This window comes from Crocuta crocuta, unplaced genomic scaffold (genome assembly GCF_008692635.1).
Source record: "Crocuta crocuta isolate KB4526 unplaced genomic scaffold, BGI_CrCroc_1.0 scaffold216, whole genome shotgun sequence".
In the NCBI taxonomy this organism is placed as follows: domain Eukaryota; kingdom Metazoa; phylum Chordata; class Mammalia; order Carnivora; family Hyaenidae; genus Crocuta; species Crocuta crocuta.
This window is the reverse complement of record NW_027531504.1, coordinates 10792007-10811215: the sequence shown is the minus strand read 5'-3', so window position 1 is coordinate 10811215 and position 19209 is coordinate 10792007. Positions and strand designations below refer to the sequence as shown.

Sequence of the window (19209 nt, the reverse complement as noted above, 5' to 3'; positions counted from 1 at the left end):
AGCCAAATCTATTTTCTTTAACTAATGCGGTGGGGTCTCAAGTCTGTGACTGTTACTAGGTGCTCATACTCTTCTCATTAAAAGCACTTTTTATTCAGCAAAATCAGGTTATGGGGTATTTGTCCTAAGATGAAACTTAGTCTTAAAAATTTTAATATTTTACATAAAATCTTCCAACAACATACCACAAAATTATCCTGGACAACTGGAAAAAGTCAAACATAATTAAACTGGCACGTAATAACTGAGGAATACCACTCATTTCTTAAAGACCTACGATGTACCAGGTACTTTGCTAGATCCTGGGGAATGAACCAACCTAGACCTCATTCCCTTGAAAACTCTATCTGTTGACTTACAAACAGATATAGATAATAAATAATATTTTAGAAATATATTTTTCTGACTCAACTATATTTCAGGAATCATTCTTTCCACTTCCCAGTACTTTCAGCCCATGAAATAGATACTTGGACTCTTTTCCATGTTGAATTGGTGGGAATTTGAATCCCTAATTTTTGCTTTTCTAAAATATGTTTCAAAAATCTCTAATTAAAAAGTTACACTGACACCAAAAGCTAGTTTTTACACAGATTGCTTGTCACATATCAGGCAAAGCAGTTAAAAGGAACAGAATGTGCCACCTCTCGGAAAATCACACACCCAATTATCAAACTAAGAAAGGGTAGTTACTGTTTCTCTTTTATGAATTAGCACTCCAAGTTACTATTATATTAAGGACCAAAAAAAGACATAAGAAACATAAAGGCCATTAAAAATAACCTTGAGGGGCACCTGGGTGGCTCAGTTGGTTAGGCATCCAACTTCAGCTCAGGTCATGATCTCATAGTTCATGGGTTCAAGTCCCGCATGTGCTGACAGCTCAGAGCCTAGAGCCTACTTCAGATTCTGTGTCTCCCTCTCTCTCTGCCTCTCCCTCACTCACACTGTCTCTCTCAAGAAATAAACATTAAAAAAATTTTAAAACAAACAAACAAACCTTGAGTTTGGGGTGCTTGGGTAGCTCAGTCAGTTAAAAATCTTATTCTATTTCAGCTCAGGTCATGATCTTAGGGTTCAAGAGATCAAGCCCTATGTCAGGCTCCATGCTAACAGTGTGAAGCCTGCTTGGGGTTCTCTCTGTCTCTCTCTCTTCCTCTGGCCCTCCCTTGTTCGTGCTCTCAAAATAAATAAACTTAAAAAAAAAAATAAGTATCATTGAGTTTAATCAGTAGGAAATACAAACAAAATCTATATACTTCACTAAGTTTCAAAGTTACAGATCAATTATAAAGACATTAAGGAGGCTAAGATCATAGAAGACAGGTTTATAAAAAGCAACATGTTACTATGTTGTTACTCTTCATCAATGGCTAAAATGATTTATATGACTTGTAACTCAGCAAAGGGATGAACTAGAACTTTTCTGTATTGAAAAGAGCAGAATATGCCTATAATACACTTCCATCAGTTAGTAAAAGTGTTTGTGTGTATATATTTTACTCCCTACAGCTACATTAAATCATTTTATTTTCTAACTGATGTTTCAGAATCAAGGAAACACGTTTTTAAACAAAAATATTTATGTTTATTCATTTTTGAGAGAGACAGAGAGAGTGAGTGAGTGAATAAAAGTGGGGAAGGGAAGAGAGGGAAACACAAAATCCGAAGCCCGACAAGGGGCATGAACCCATGAATTGCAAGATCATGACCTGAGCCGAAGTTGGACCCTTAACCGATGGAGCCACCCAAGAGCCCCAAGGAAACACACACTTAATATGAAGTAATGGCAATGCAGACATGAAAATGACCTTGCCTAGGGAAGCTGAGGGAATGCTTCATCAAAAACCCGACTCAAGAGTGTCCCGAAGGAAAAGCAGTATTTTGTAATGTGAGGAATTCAGGTAAGGAGGGTGTGATGTGCAAAGTATGTCACAGGATAATGAACAGGTTAGACAGTAAGGACTGCTAGAATGACTGAAGGTGATCACTGTTATGGCAGAGATGGGGCAGCACAGGTGGCTCAGAGTCTAACTGGACACATGTGAATTCACTGAGTGCCAGAAAGAAGCATCTAATTTTCTAGACAAGCTAAGAAGGTTTCAGCTTCACAAAGGAGTTTCATGAGGAGTCCTAAAAGATGACTAGTCTAGATGGGAAGAGCAGTATAGAGCTATTGTTTTTGAATCTAATTTTCCATGACTGTTTCTTCATAAGTTTCGTGAATTTTAATTTTTGGTTTTAAAAAAAATCTCCTTTTCCACTGTCAAATGTCAATTTTCAATTCTTCCCTGTAATACTTGCACCTGCCTCTGAACAACCTTTCCAGTTTCTCCAATTTTGCTTCCATTTGCAGAGTGCTGGGAAATCAGTTATCAGAATGTTACAGGAATATACTTAAAATGCTAGAAAACACACCTAGTTAACGCCTAAAGTTGAAGTGAGGCACTGAGAGTTCTGATGCATGGACTTCTGGCTTCTAAGAAGACTTTCCAGCCAATTTCCTGGTTCTCCACTTGTTTTACATGGTTCAGGAAGCCAGATAAATAATAGCCTTTGGGCTAGGAGGGAAATTACCCTACACCTCTCCTTATTCTTCTGGTCTCCTTCCTCTTTCATTCATTCCCAAATCAGAGGCATTCTAGACAGCAATTAGTCCAGTGATCTGCACTCCACAAGACCGCCATTATTCACTGATCTCAACACTGCAGAATGCCATGATAGAGTTATTTTGGTACATTTTATCCTTTTACACCTAGAACTTATCCAAATAACTAAGAGGTAGCACTTAAGAGAAATAAATAACACCTGGCTTTAGGATTTAAACATATATATACATATATATGTGTGTGTGTGTGTATATATATATATATGTAAAGCTACTAAATGTTAAAAAGTTACAATCAACTACATACCTGTCCTATTCTTCCTCTACCACTTCTGTAGCTGTCACCTTAAAATTCTCAATACCACCACAATCTAGCAACTTTTGAGAGGACTCCAAAATTCTTAGTGTACATTTACAGCTTTCAGCTAAATAATGTTTAGACGCCCAAAATCACTCAAAATTTCTTCCTTTTCAACTCCTGGGAGCATCTGCCTTGTAGGGCACCTGGTATTGAATACAGTGGAGAGGCATGGCCAAAAAAAATCTCCTCAAAAAAAAAGTTTTCCCTCCTTTAGGGACCAAGACCTTCACTAATATAGCCTCCCTTCATGAAACATTCAATTTGAATCTTCAGATATCCGTCAAGAATGGAGACAGTGAGGGCAAGTCCAAGATTAGGACACAACTCAGAACTGATAGCCTGGCTCCATAACTTGACTGTATGTGGAAATACAAGCAGAGCTCGGCACAACTCAAAAAAAACCTCCAAAAGTAATAGTGACAGAAGGACAGAGATCACTACCGAGAGTTCTAAAAATAGCAAACGATGGTAGCAAAACTATTAAGGTTTGAAAACTTGACAGCAAAGTCCAAACTGTCTATCTTCTTTGTATAAGAAGAGCTGGAAACAATATATCCCCATTCAATATAGGAAGAGATCAAAGACCAGGAAGGAGAAATGTGCACAACTTACACTGGTTCCCAGGAAGCACACAGCACCTGATGAATCACTGCATAAAAAAAGAAGCTGAGAAGGAACACTGGACACTGCATGAGGCAAACTTAAAGCTCTGCTTAACAGCGTCTCTTCTTGGCAGGTCACAGTTGTTACTGTCTAGCAGAGTGATCACATAAATATTTTTTGAAGGAATATATCCATCCAAAATCTTAAAGTTTCCACTCAAAATTTGAGAATTAAGAGAAAGAAAAGCCAGATAACGACGTCATTACTAGAGACTGCGAGGACACCTTCCTGAAATTCTAAAGTTTTATTTTATAAACAGTACACAACCTCTACTAATGAGAATTAACTCAACATACATTTGCACTTAAAAGTTTAATGTTAAACTTTTATGGTTTTCTCCTCTATTAAAAAAAAGATATATTAATCTTTAAAGAAGCATTTTAGAAAACCTTTATGTGTCACTGGCATTTTGAAATGAAAGCTACACCCATTTCTATGGGCTTCTTAGTATTCTACTTAGTAAAGTCTATCCTACTGTTTAAGAGCAGGGATGTTAGAACTGTTCAGAAAGAATTAAACTTATACAGCATAGTTATAACAAAATATTTCTCATCTTCAAGAGTGTCATTCAGTTGACATATTTAGCAGAACTTTAAAGAAACAGTGCCTTGTTATAAATTCTCACCACAAGCATATTACGGTTTCTAAGGAGAGACAGAACAAGCATTTTACTGGAGACGAATGTCAGTGGATTCATGCTCAAGACACAAGAAGCTTGTTCAAGAGTCATTAAGAACCTTACAGGTAGAAGGCACTATGCCAGGGGTGAACAATGGTAAGAATAACAGACCTGTTTCAAACTGAACATCACAAACATGTAAACAACAACAAAATATGAGTCTTCAAAAGTACTGTAAGAACTTGATAAAGTAAAGCAAGGACCTAGAATGGCATAAAATGTATACATAGGGAGAAAAGACAGAATCCCAAATACCTAACCAGCCTCACAGAAAGGAGTCTGGAAGGCAAATCTTAATGAAGAGATAGCAAACTACCAAAATCCTTTAAATCCAGTAATTACACAGGAAACAATCACAGATGAAAATAAACTATAAATAAAGGTGTTTGTTGAAGAATTATTTAACATAAGAGAAAAATCTCAAAATCCAAATATCCAATAACGAGAAAATTAGCCATAGGATGGAATATTACAGTCTTTAAAATGATGTTAATGAAAAAAATTTAATGACATAAAAAATATTATAGTTTTTAAAAGCATACAATTATACTTACATTATCTCAAGCACGTTAATAAGTGTACAGATTTTTTAAAGGATGAAAAATAAACACAAGTAGGATCATGAGTAAGTCTGTCTGATTTTTACATTGGTCTATATTCCCCAAACATCGTATCATCAGTGTTGTTATATCTTAAATTGGTTAAAAAAAAAAAAAAAAGTAAGTCATTATATTTTAGGCTTTTCCCTTAAAACCATTAGTAACCTTTTCCATTTCCAGTAGTGAATATCTCACCCCAAAATTCTACAGAACCCATGAATTTAAACAGATTAATGTTCGTAAAGTGTATAGAACAATATCTGGCAGGTAGAAAGTAAATACAATGGTATTCACTTTATTCAATTATTTTATTATTTTTTTTAAAGCTTGTTTATTTTGAGAGACAGAGAATGAGCTGGGGAGGGTGCAGAGAGATTGGGGGGGGGGGGCAGGGCAGGAAATCCAAAGCAAAGAGCCTGATGTGGGGCTCAAACTCACGAACCATGAGATCATGACCCAAGCCAAAGTCATGCTTAACCAACTGAGCCAGCCAGGCATCCCCCTTCTTCAATAATTTTAAATTCTCTTTATCTAAGATAAAGTCAGTACTGTGTTTTACAGCTGGTCTATTTTTCATGGCACTTTGGTAAAAGAACAGTAGCTTTTTGGGTTTTTTTTTCTTTTGAATTCTAACNTAAGCGAAAGTCAGACGCTTAACCGACTAAGCCACCCAGGCGCCCGAATTCTAACATCTCTTAAGAGCCAATTGCTATCTCCCCCTGAGATTCTACTTCCTTCACAGAAAAAGCAACAGGAAGAAATTCAGTCAAATACCAAGTTCCTCAAAGGGAAGACAAGAAATTATTGAAGGCGGAAGAATTCTAAAATATGGTTAATTCTTAAGACACACCTACAAAACTGTACTCCTTAACAGATTAGAGAGTCTCTCATAAATCAATATTTCCTGGGATTAAACTCTTTTAACACTAAGAACATATACTTATCCAGATGAAGAAATGGAGAAATCACATACCAGACTCTTATTAGGGAAAAGCACTATATCTAATTCTTTGGTGGAAAAATGTCTTTATAGGTTTTTATGAGCTGCTTGGGGTGTGTAGGGAGGAGTGGTGGTGGTGTGGAACACCCCAGAGAAACTCAAGAAAACAAAGATGGCAACCAACCATTCTACATGATAAAGGAATTAGGAATTTGAACTGCAAAGTAGATGATTTTCAGGAGAAATCAAGGCTCTTATGTTGCTGCAGACTGTTTTATTTTCAGTCATGTCCACACTGCTCACTTACATTTTTGTAAAAATCGATTCTTCTGCCCAAAGTAACACTGAATTCTGCATCTAAGTTGCACAAGAATGTAAACAGACACAAGAACTGAATTACAGGTGGCATACCTGGGCTATCCACACATATAAACTAAGTCCACAGGTGTATTCATTTTTGACAAACTTATATGTGCATAACATTCATTTAGAGAAATTGACCTACAAGGATTACTTTTTATTTTTACTTTTTGTTCTGGTAAAATACTACCATCTCTTTTAGTCCCCTTACCCCATTCTCCACTCAGAGGTAATGAGGAATAGGTGTCATTCACTTTAGTACCTAAGCCCACCTATCTCTACAAATATAACCTCAGTGCTCCAGTTTGCTTTTTCACATTCAGGTGTTATTAATGGCTATCTACACAATTCTTCCTCCCACTTTCTATACAACCATAAATGTTTCCTGAAGAACTTTTAACTGGAATATATAAAGCAAAAAGGCAGACAACCTAATTGAAAAGTGAACAAAAGATCTGAATGGATAATACACATTACTGGAACCCAAAATGTCCATCAATAGGTAAACGGACAAGCACATTGTGGTATACCCACACAAGCAAATCTTTATGAGCAATAACAAAAACTGAACTATGAATATATGAAGGGTGGGTGAATTTCAAATATCTATGCTGAATGAAAGCCAGAGCAAAAAAACAAAAAAAAACAACCCCCCCCCCGAGAACAGCACACGCTGTATAATTCCATGTACAAGAAAATTCTAGAAAATTCAAGTTAATCTATAATGACAGAAAGCAGATAAGTGGTTGCCTGAGAAAAGGAGACAGAAAAGGGGAGAGGGAAGATTACAAAAAGGCACAAGAAAAACCTCAGGGGAATAGTTGTGCTCATTACCTTGACCATGGTGATATTTTCACTACAATAGACAGACTATCAAGTTTGCCACTTTAAATGTGCTCAGTTCTGTACATCAATCATTCCTCAATAGGGCTGTAACTTTATTATTATTATTATTATTATTATTATGGAAGGAAAAAAACAGGACACAAACTAAATTGGAGTTCTGGATTCACACGTGGGACTTTCTGACTATGGAGTTCATTGTAGGGTGCACTGAGACTTTTTTTTTTTGGACAAACCCTCACAGAAGCACAGAGCCAATGCCAGAACCTTTAGGTCCTTTCCCCTGAGCTGGTCATAGTCCTCAGAAAGACAACTTCAACTGTGGCCAGCAGCCTGAAAGCTAAGTGAGGGAAGAAGGCTGCAGATCTTAACGTAGTATGTAAACTCACACATTCTCACACTCCAGTATACCTTGGGTAGGAAGCAGAGTTAAATGCCAGCTATATTCCACTTCTTTAACTGGAAGTCTTAGATAAATACATTTATTGAAAAGCTGAATTATTTTTATGAATGATACTGCCTATCACAGACAAAACATTAAATGATGACAAACTAGTTAAAAGACAAAATTAGAAGGCAACCCTAAAAGAATAAAGAATTAAATGGTTGAAATTCTGAGGCAGAATGGGGAGAGAAGATCTACAACAGCCATTAAAAAAACAAAAACAAAAACAAAAACTTTTAAGTCAAAACTTCCAAGAAAAAAAAAAAACTCCTTGACCTTATATTTTGTACTTTTTTGGGAGATAAAGAAACCCGGTGATTTACCCAAGGTCACTTGGCTTTTCACTGGTGAAGATAAAAACTCAAATTTAAATCTGGAGAGATCTTAACATCACAGAGTAAAAACCGAAATCAGAAGTTTTAGGTCCAGTCACTCATACCATAAACACACAGGAAGAGCATATCACACAGGCTCTGAGAAAGTGGGCATTCCTAGCGAAAGTGATGCTGTAGTTAAGAGGTCCAGAGGCAAAAGCAGATCAGGTAAGTTACAGCATTCAATTACATATATAAAAAGAGAAGGGTTTAAGCTCAGAGGCAGATGAATTGAAACTTCACCCTAAATCCACTCTGCATTCAAGGAAGGATTGCCTGATAGACGTTTGTCCTTTTGAAACCAGACATTCAGAGGATTCAATGCTAGGGGATCTCCTTTTCCTAGACTTTGCCATCATCTCTTTCCCATGTCACAGACTGACCTTTCTTGTGTTCAATCCTATCTGCACTGCTGCCCTTTAACTCAATAGTTCTCCACCATGGTACTAGTTGTCAGGATTGTCCAAGGACCCTGGTTTGTGATTCACTTTTTTAAGTTTATTTATTTGGGGGGAGGGGGCAGAGAGTGAGGGGGAGGGAGAGATAGAGAGAGAGACAGAGAGAATCCCAAGCAGGCTCCACACTGTCAGCAAGGATCCTGATGAGGGGCCTGAACCCACAAACCGTGAGATCACGACCTGTGCCAAAATCAAGAGTCAGATGCTTAACCAACTGAGCCACCCAGGCACCCCTCTGATTCAACTTTTAAACAAAGACAACTTAAAGCATCATTCACTTCATTTTAGGTATAAGTAAGGAAGAAAGAATTAATAGCAATGAACTGAAAATCTCCCATAACTCTAGGTACTAGATAGGCAGCATGGAGTTATGTGCCAATGTCATCCATGTGTGTCCCAGGAGGAAAAGATCATGTCCTAACCCATTTCACTTTTGCTAACTTCACTGATTTCTGCCTTCACAGATTTTTTTTCACTATCAAAACCATTGTACGCTCTTGTTTAGATCAGCAATTTTAGTATGATCACTACTGACATGTTAAAGCAGGAGCAAGTCTTAGAATTCCTTCTACAAAATACCTTACAACAATTACGTCTATACAATATAAAAGGGCTGAAGAACAATCACTGGAAAATGAATGAGCTCTGGAGAGCAAATTTTCTCAAGTGTTTTTTTTTTTTTTTTTTTAAATTAAACAAATTTTTAAATGTTTACTTATTTATTTTTTTACAAATAGTTTATTGTCAAATTGGTTTCCATATAACACCCAGNGATATAACAGCTTACCCACTAAATCTATATGCATCTCTATTAAGTTGGTTAAATGTTTGAAATTATGGGTCTATATATTACACAAACACTTAACAGAAATGATAAAGTCAAGTTCAGGTTTTCTTTTCTTGACCTAAGAAGGTAGTTAGAAGGTAGTCAGTATAATTATACTATGCTTTAAACTTTAACAGAGACCATGTACCTACACTTCTTCCTGATGCCTACAGTGATCCTGCACCAGCTCATGAGCTAACAGTACCCTTCCATGGAAAAGAACTCTCTCTGAAAAATTAGAACCTGCAGCAAACATACATTTAAAACTTAGCTCCAACAGAGGCACCTGGGTGGGTAAGTGGGTTAAGAGTCCGACTTCAGCTCAGGTCATGACCCTGCAGTTTGCAGGTTCAAGACCTGTGTGGGACTTTGTGTGGACAGCTCAGCCTGAAGCCTGCTTCAGATTCTGTGTCTCCACCTATCTCTGCCTGTCCCCTGCTTGTACTGTCTCTCTCTCTCTCTCAAAAATAAAGAAACATTAAAAAAATGTTAAAAACTTAGCTCCAACAGTATTTCTATCAATAAAGAACAACAACAAGAGTATCACAGTTTATATTTAAAACGATAATATGGACTTCAAATTATGGCATTTTACATCATGCAATATGCTAATGGGCTATAGATCCAACAAACCCATCTGAAGAACACCCATCCTGATGAAAGATGTCATGGAAATAACAGAAAGGTGAATTTGGTTATTTTACAACATAAAATTTTGCTAATGTAATGATTCATTACAATCAGAATAAAACCTAAAATAGAATCATTACTCAACTGAAATTAAGAAATGGAGAAGACTTCTAGGAAGCCTGGATGGCTCAGTCGGTTAAGCATCCAGCTTCGGCTCAGGTCATGATCTCGCAGTTTGTGGGTTCATGCCCTGCGTCGGGCTCTGTGTTCACAGCTCAGAGCCTGGAGCCTGTCTTCGGATTCTGTGTCTCCTTCTCTTTCTGTCCCTCTCCTGCTCACGCTCTCTCTCTCTCTCTCTCTCTCTCTCAAAAATAAATAAAACATAAAAAAAATTTTTTTTAAAGAAATGGAGAAGACTTCTAATACAGAAGCTAAATTCTACTATCCTAGCAACACTGTGCAATATATTTGTTTTCCAGAAGTAAAACAAGTTGTCCTATGAGTCCATCTAAGTTAAAACTACAAAAGGAAGGGGTGCCTGGGTGGCTCAGTCAGTTAAGTGTCCAACTTCGACTCAGGTCATGATCTCACAATTCATGGGTCTGAGCCTTGTGTGGGTCTCTGTGCTGACATCTCAGAGCCTGGAGCCTGCTTTGGATTCTGCGTCTCTCTCTCTCTGACCCTCCCCCACTCATGCTCTGTCTCGCTCTCAAAAATAACATTTAAAAAATTTCTTTAAATAAAAACTACAGAGGTAAAATGCCTTTTCAGAAATTTACCAAGAAAAATTCCTTAACCTTATCTGCTTTACCTTAACACAAGCCATACAATAAGTCCTTAATCAATACGCCAAAAAATACGGATTGGACATTTGTTAAAGTTTTATATATCCTCAAGAACCATGTTCTTATCTCAACTCCTCTATATTATTTCCAAATGAAATTAATAACAAAGACAAAAAGGACTTATAATAAATGGAAGTGTATGATCCAGACTACAAATGCAGAGAAATTCAGACAAGACAATTAATGAGTGATGACTGAGAAAGGTAAGACTAATGCTGACTTCTGAAGGATGGGAACACTTAGACAAGAAGATCAAGGGTCCTATCAGGTGAGAGGAAAAACATAATGACAGCAAAGGTAATGAGAAGGGTGTGTATGGGAGACTGCCAGACTCTGTGAGTGTCAGAGTGGGCAGTGGACAGCGCTGTTACTGCAGTACTGCTCTCTCTTCAGCTGTGGAAACATGAGTCCCAGTGTGACCTACGCAAATAGCACCCACTGGAGTGTGCAAAGTGGTGATCCCATTCAGTAGTATAGAAAAGTGGTGATCCTTTTAGGTAATACAGAAAAGTTAACAGGTGGGATGATCCACTAAAACGGATTCTGTGAAACGGGGGAGCAAAACAGTAAACACATTTGCATAGATGTGTTAGCAGAGCAAAGGATGGGAGAAGAACCAAAGGGAAAACTGCATAACCCGGCAATCTTGAATGTTGATTTTACCCCTCTACCCTTATAAAACCCCAGTTGATATTTCTTAGAACCAGCATTCTAACATGCACTTTGGAAAATACTGAGCTACTTTATAAAAGGCCTTCAAAGTCAAGGTGCGTGTTGATAAAGAGAAAAATGAGGAACCGGTAAAAGTTTTAGTGACGAAATGACAGCAGCAAAGCTATTTAAAAACAACAAAAAAAATTCTGGCACAAATATGAAGGGTAGATTTAAAGCAGCAGATCTGAGCATTTTGAGGGTAAAAAAATTGCTTAATATCCTTCTGCGAGCAAACTCACTGAGTTAGTACAGTGAACAATAAATCCACAGTTAATAATGAAGTTATTTAAAAAGCATCTTTTAAACAATCAAATCCTTTTTAAGATATATTTTTCAGAAAATACAACTTTTCCTCCTAAAGTTACCAGGTCTTTACAGTAGTCATACCAGTTTACAGTCAGGCAGTATAATCTCAGATTTCACAATGTAAGCAAGCACTGGTCCATTCAAAAACTATCCTTATTCTTTCCCCCAGAGGCCCAGGTGACAGTAATATTAATACAAAGCAGATATCCCAGATTTTGAGATACCATATTGTTGTAAGTTTCTGTACCTAAAAATATCAAATAATATTTTTACCAAAGAGTTAACTAAGAACACTGCATACTGTTGAAGATAGTTAACACTATCCTAGGAAAATTTTAATAAAATATGGCTTCAAAAGAATACGGTGAATAAGTTACCCCTAGTTTATCTGAATCTCTTTGCCAGAAATCTTTATTAGTTTCAATTTCCACAATTATTTGTAAATTATAACCCATGACTCCTAAATATATCCTAAAGCACAGCCAACAAGCCTAACTTTTTGGAACAACAAAATGCTTAACAGAGTCTCGAAATGGATTTACTTTGAAATTAATTTCATTATAAAATGTATTTTAAATACAGATATATAAGCTATTTACTATCCTGTTATGAGGCAAAAACAACTGTATTTTAAGACTGGCTTTAAATAGAAAGTAATCCATATGTGGTATATTTTATTAGATAAAATAGTTTAAAGAGTCAAATCAATTTACATCAGGTGGACCTTATAGTCAATGGCTAAACAAATTGCTGTACAAACTGTTACGTAACATTTAAGTAAAGGAGCAGTAACTTGCTTTAATGCACAGAACAGTAAATTATCAATTAGTCTTATTCATATTCTTGAAAAATCGTTAGGCACTAACCTGCTACTTTTGAAGAAACAGCTGCTTGTTAACTGAAATTGGTAAGGATCACTACTTATCCAGCAATGTATGTCCTTCTAGTCTGAAGGACACACAGAGTTTTTCCTTCTACCAAAAAATAAGAGCTAGTGGGGCGCCTGGGTGGCTTAGTCGGTTAAGCGTCCGACTTTCGCTTAGGTCATGATCTCGCGGTTCGTGGGTTCGGGCCCCGCGTCGGGCTCTGTGCTGACTGCCAGCTCAGAGCCTGGAGCCTGTTTCAGCCTGTGACTCCCTCTCTCTCTGACCCTCCCCTGCTCACGCTGTCTCTCTCTCTCTCCTAAAAATAAATAAAACATTAAAAAAAAAAAAATTCAAAAAATAAGAGCTAGAATAAAGCATAAATATACAGTACTGCCCTGACATAACATGCATTATTTTCACAAAAATAAGTCCCCATGTTCAAGTCATTCGGAAATGGCGGACACCAGGGCACGAAAACAAAACGAACATTCTTTGTCTAGTTTACAACATTTAATAAGTAACTTAACAAATAACCACAGATGGATCTTCTGAAAGAAGACATTGAACAAAGATAACAAAAAGATTTTCAATTTACCAGGTTTACAACTGTTATAAAACCCACCAAGTCCGCAAACCAAACTTGGCTACAAGAGTCAAGACTATTTGAAAGCACGAACTCATAGGTTCAAAGTCAAACAAATCAATGATGCCCTTCTAAATTATAAAGGCATTTCTACTACATAATATAATTTTAACCGAGTTATAAATGTAACATGTTTCTCAAAATACAGACTACTAGGCCCCACCCCAAATGTGCTGAATCAGAACTGCAGGGGCAATGCCAGGGCATCTGCACTTTCAGTAACTCCCCCAGGTAATCCTCATGCACACGAATGCTGGAGAACCACTACTTGCCTTGTGAGATTTATAAAAAGCTTCTGAAATTCAGGAACTAAAATCTCCTTGTTAGGGGCCTTTGTAAACCAAACCTCATTACAAATTATTATTTCAAGAAGATTCAGGTAATACATATGTTTGGCAGAAAAACAAGTGCATTAAAAAATTACAGCAAAAATTATAAAAACTTTTAGTATAGGCCATTTTAACACAAGATATAAGACATCCTTAATCATTTCAAAGACCAACAGGTCTTTGAAAACAAAATTCCTTAAAAATAATCCAATCCACAATATTAAAAATACAGTATTTCAAATATGTTCACATACATTTTACTAAGCTGTTAAGTAAATCAGAGTACGAACTGTTTACGTTATACTAAATATAAGCAACAGATTAGAAAGTTAAACCCAAACAAATCTGTTTATGTTACACTATTAAATTGACTCTGGTCAGAAACTGATTTTTCACAAACTTACATAACTTTCACAAACTTACATAAAAACGTGCATAATGGAAACAGCAATGGAGCAAAAACAAGAAGCCACCTAGAATCCAGTTCTGGTTAATCTAGCTGTTAGCTATGTGACTGTAGGGCCCAGACAAATCACTTTACCTAATTGGGGTGAGTGGGGGGAGGAACAACTATCGATTTTACTCATCTCACAGGATTATTTATTGTGAGACCCAAATGAGGTAGACTGTGCTATATTCTGAAATACTGTAAAGCACTTTATAGATCAAATGCATTATGACTGAGAGCAAAATCTGAGAGATACTATCTTTAGGAGTCTGCCATAAAACAATGAAGAACATAAAAATTACCTTTCAGGTTCAATTAGATATTGGGCATTAATTGTGTATTCTGTAAATTACTATAAAATCCAGATAAATTCACTTCAGTTACCTGTGTCCCCATTTATAAAGGATCTATTTCATGTGTAAAGATAGAAATAAAATTAGATGGGCTACCAATTGATAACTGTCAATACCGGTCACTATATCATTCTCTCTACTTTCTCATGTTTGGCAATTTCCATAATAAACATTTTTTTTAACAGAGCAACAATGTATATATGTGTTTATGTAAAAACACTTGTAAAAGCTAAAAGATAAATTTTAAAAGTTATTTCTCTTTGAAAATACTTTTCCCGTAACTACTGTGTATCATTTGCCTTCTATATATATTCCAAAATAAGCTACTCACATTACTCTTTTATATATCCTGACACCTACTAGAAAATACTATTCTCTTCCAACTGCGCAGAGTGTTACCCAAATTTAAGAATTAAATTTTTGCTCCCTGATCTCTACTCTTTATGTTTTTGCTCATTTATTACAAAATTCAAGAATTAAAAAGCAAAAACAACCAATTTCAACTGCATGTAAATGCAAAACAGTACAAAAGAAAGGGGCAAATACTCTTTTTGTTGTTGTTAGTAGATAAAACGACATAGTTTTAACTGGCCATTCGTCTTAAAACCTATTGACCTATACAACTCAGTTCACAAGGTAAGAAACTTTCACCCAAAATTAAATTAACATGTCTGTCAGACAAAGGAATTTAGTAAATTTAACCCCCAAATCGAAGATTCTATCAAATTATGCATAACAATGTATAATAACTTTACATACATAAACCTAATTGCTCAAATAATGTCCTTAACATGGGGCCATGTTCCACAGATTGAAAAAGCATCATCCACTCTTCATCTCAAACTTTTTGTTCAATTTTAACTTACTAAAACATCTATAGCTCAACAGCTTACAGTTTACAGTAGTTTATGAAGACACTGTAAGTATTCAAAGTAAAACTTAAACACACATAGAGGGGCAATAATATCTTGTGGCTGATGATGAAAACCACTTGGTAACATCCACACACTAATTCATTCATTACCTGAGGTCAATCTTTATTTCAAGTTACATCTGTAGTAATCATTATCAAAAAGTACCCTGTACCTAAAGATAGAGTATACCTTTAACTTTTGATCTGAGAGAGAGGGGGACAGGAGGGAGCAAGTGGGCAGGGAAGGGAATCTCACCAATTCAGCGGTCACTACAGCATTTATTTTGTGACCATTAAAAATCCCCATATATTTTTGTATGAGATGCATTTGAGAGGAACCATGTATAGAAACCACTTTTCCCAACATGGTCTTCAATAACTTTGAATGTTAAGTACTCCTGCTGGAAGTCCTCATCTGTATCACTTAAAAACAAGTAATTGTAAAACTTGCAGTAAAACCATAAAAGGCAAGCTGTTGCAAGATGAAAAACAAACAAAAAAGAATTACTATAACCTTCCCAAGGTTAATAATTTTACAGATTTTTTGTATCTTTACTGTAGAATCTGTTAATAGCACATACGCTATTTAAAAAAAAAAACACACACCTGCAAAACCACTATCATGTTGGTAGGCACCTTTATTTGGTGGCAATAGCTCATTTTAAGTATCTATTTACAATGCAGCTGTTTCCTTATTTCTTTTCCTAAGTAGGTCCAGACTATCATTACTGCTATTATCACAAGCACAAATCAAAACTAGTTTTTCACCTCCTATCTCAGAATCCTGTATTAAGTCTCAAGCTTCAATTAAAAAGCAAGATTTCCCATAGAACTGCAGGAACCCCCATTAACACACAAAAGAAAAATAAGGAAAATTTCACTTTAGTATCTAAATAGGGATGTCATAATGACAGCCGCAAAAAAACCAAGGCGTACTCTGACTTTTCACCATTTTAATAAAAAAAAAATCAGGAAATTTTAAAGGTGGCGCTCTGTCCTCAACTCACCCATTGTGACTCACTTTTGCAGACTATATGGTAGGAAATAACAGTTACTTTTCAAAGATCTTTGTAGTTACACCCAAACCAAAATCAGGACAGAGATCCACCCTTAATTACAGCAATTTAACCGTCTCATCCAAAGTAAGGTAGAAACTAAAACGTCCCCCTGAAATCATAGCTAAGTGAGCCCATTTCACGTACTAGTTTTCAAAGATTCCCTTTAAGAAAAACGTTTCTATCTACTTCAAATTTGAACTCACCAGGATGGAAGAGAAAATGGTGGGGGCGGGGGACCCAAATGAAACGCACAAGTAAAAAGCAGATTCTCCTCCAATCCCTCTAATACCCCCAATCCGCCTCGGCCACACGCAAGCACAGGGAGTCTGAGGAAGGCTAGCGGCAGGGCAAGCGGTGAAGGCCTTTTATTGATTCACGTGGGCCACCATCCAAAGGGTTACACACCATCTGCTCGAGGACAGCTTCATACAAAGCAGATCCTTAAAAGTACTTCTTATTATAAAATACACCCACGTTGAGCAAGAGCTTTATTTTAAAAATAAGACTGTCTTCAGGTGGGGGAGGTTAAACATAACAAAAGGCTTCCATGTTGAAAGACAGACCAGATATATGCATATACCTACACATAAAGGGGAAAAAAATCCATAGAACTAATTCATCATGAAGAGCAATCGATACCAACAGGAGCCATTAGATTATTAATAAACCCAGAAAAGTAGCATGCATAAGAGCCAAAGGTGATTGCTGCGCTCTAACCCCAGGGAAAGGTAAAAATATGCGTGTAGTGTATGGTCCAGCCCTCCCCAGANATGCGAGCACTCCCAGCGTTGCGAGTCCCGCAGAAAACTGGTGAATGAAATGCGCACGGACACCAGCCCGGCTAGCGACCGCGGCGCAGAACCAGGGGTCNCCATTGGAATGCGGTTCTTTCTTACTGACCCTTTCCAAAGACGGACTGGAGGACGCAGGGCTTGTGGGTTGTTGCTGTTGGGTTTTTTTTCCCCCTTTTAAACTAACTCCAAAAACCCGACTCGGAAGCAACCGTGAACATTCTGGGGGGCCAGACAGAAGACGCCGGGAGAAAAGCGAGGCGGCTCTTTAGCTCCCCGCGGAATCACCGTCCGNTCTCGGAGCGCCAGTGGGGCCGAAGCCGGGGATTAGAGGGTGACCCTCCCGGGGCGCGGGGAGAGTGCAGGGCACCGCTGCCCTCAAGGTCACCACACGCCGGGGCGGGGGCGGCCGGCAGCAGGATGGGCTATGGCGCGGCCGAGGCGGCTGAGAGAAGCCGAAGAGCTGCGGGTGTAGACACGAAGCCCCACCGAGTCCCGTCCCTCGAGCTCTGGGCGGGGACTCCCGGCCGGTCCCGGCGCTGAGGCACACGCGGAGGAACCCGCTCACCTTTAGGATCTCCCGGGGCGGGCGCGGCAGGAGACAACCTGCGNGCGGGGTCGTGGCCACCGGAGAGGCGACGGCCGAGCACGAGGGGGATGCGCAAAGCTTCGGGCAGGGGCCCCGTTTCACGGGGTGACCCGCAAGATTGCCGGGATAGGCAGGGGGAGGTGAACGCTCACCCGTTCCGGTCTGGCGCTCCCNNNNACCCCGCGCCGGCGGACATTGGAGCGGCACCTCGCCGCGTCTCTGCTCCACTTCGTACCGGACTCGCTGCCCGTCCCGGGCCCTGACGCACGCGCCGGACACCAAAAGTGCCTCTTTGCTCGCTCGCTCCTTGAGGAGAGCCCACTCCCCCGACAGGGGCGGGGCGCGTCGTCTCCCCCGTTCCAGTCGGTCGGGCCCGAGACACCGGGGATCCCCGCTGCAGCGCCCAAAGGGTTAACACAAGCATGTGTCAGGATCGCGCTTAAAATCCCCATGTTTTCGTTTGGGGTTTGCTTTTCCTACCCAGACCCAACCATTGGTTCTTTTTCACTTTGTAGCACCTCGACCCAACACCCTGCTTACGTGTGGGTGAAAAAAAACCGAAACAACAGCCCCACAAAACACCGGGTAACGTGCGGGATTTAGAGGCTAAGAGGTAACCTGATCCAACCTCCAAGAGATTTTGCAAGTTTGTAAAAAAGAAACCACCCGTAGAGACATCTACTTTACAAATAAAACGCCTTTTCCTTCCTCCAACACATGCACACGTGTATGTAAAGATTTGTCTTACCTAGGACACCGTGTTCCATCTTCCTCCAATTGCTTCTATTTGAACTAACCGTCGCCGCTCGTTCAGAGACCTTAGTGTTGTTTTCAGTACCACTTAATCAGAACAAAAAGAGAAGTTCTGCGGAGTCTTCTCCCTTCTCTTAACTCCAGGACTGGAAAAATGAATATTTGTAACGTCTTCTTAAAAGCATACAAGCGATGCAAGGCTTTATTATGTGTGTTCACTCTCTGGTAGCTTTTATTTTAAAATATTTTAAGGGCTTAGAAACAAAAGAAGTAAAACGTTTAAAAAGCAAAAAAAAAAAAACCTCCAGGTTTTAAAAAAATAATTTTTTATCAATTTATGTATCTTACCAGGTAGACATTACCTTTTGAGCTGTGTGCCCTTGACGTGCAAAATTAGCACTTGGGCAAAATGATAGTTTTTCCTCTCTTTTCCTGTCTCTGTCTCCCCTCTCTTCCTCTCCTTAATCACTGTTAAGGAATTGGTTGGTGTGGTACAATAGCCCTTCCAGACACAATTTCGAGACTGCTAAACAGAAGAACAGATTATCTTTTCAAAACGACTTAGAGAAATTTAAGAATCATTGGCTTTTGTCCAACTTTTCCTCCAAGGAAGTCGCAATAGAAAACTGAATTATGTATTCTATTTTAATCAAGAATTTAACATTAAAGTAAATAGGAATCACTGCTACAGTACACTAGCAAAAATGGATAATAGATTAAATTAGAATCTGTGCATTTTGGGTTTGTTGCAATTCCAAGTAATAAAATATATGCTCTTAAATTGTTGTGGTCATGAAAAATTACTCAGCATCTTC

General features: G+C 38.2%; 1 protein-coding gene across 2 annotated transcripts in view; it reads right to left on the bottom strand.

Moving 5' to 3' along the window:
* Nucleotides 1-18453, bottom strand: part of ATP2B1 (ATPase plasma membrane Ca2+ transporting 1) — a 135005-nt gene extending 116552 nt beyond the window's left edge. The window contains exon 1 of one of the 2 annotated variants that reach the window (XM_077772278.1): nt 18390-18453. The gene's annotated coding sequence lies outside the window, so the exon portion shown is untranslated. Of the gene's footprint in view, nt 1-17793; nt 17815-18389 lie in introns of those variants that run through there. The other variant, XM_077772277.1, reaches the window with a different exon arrangement.
* Nucleotides 18454-19209: the final 756 nt, after the last annotated feature.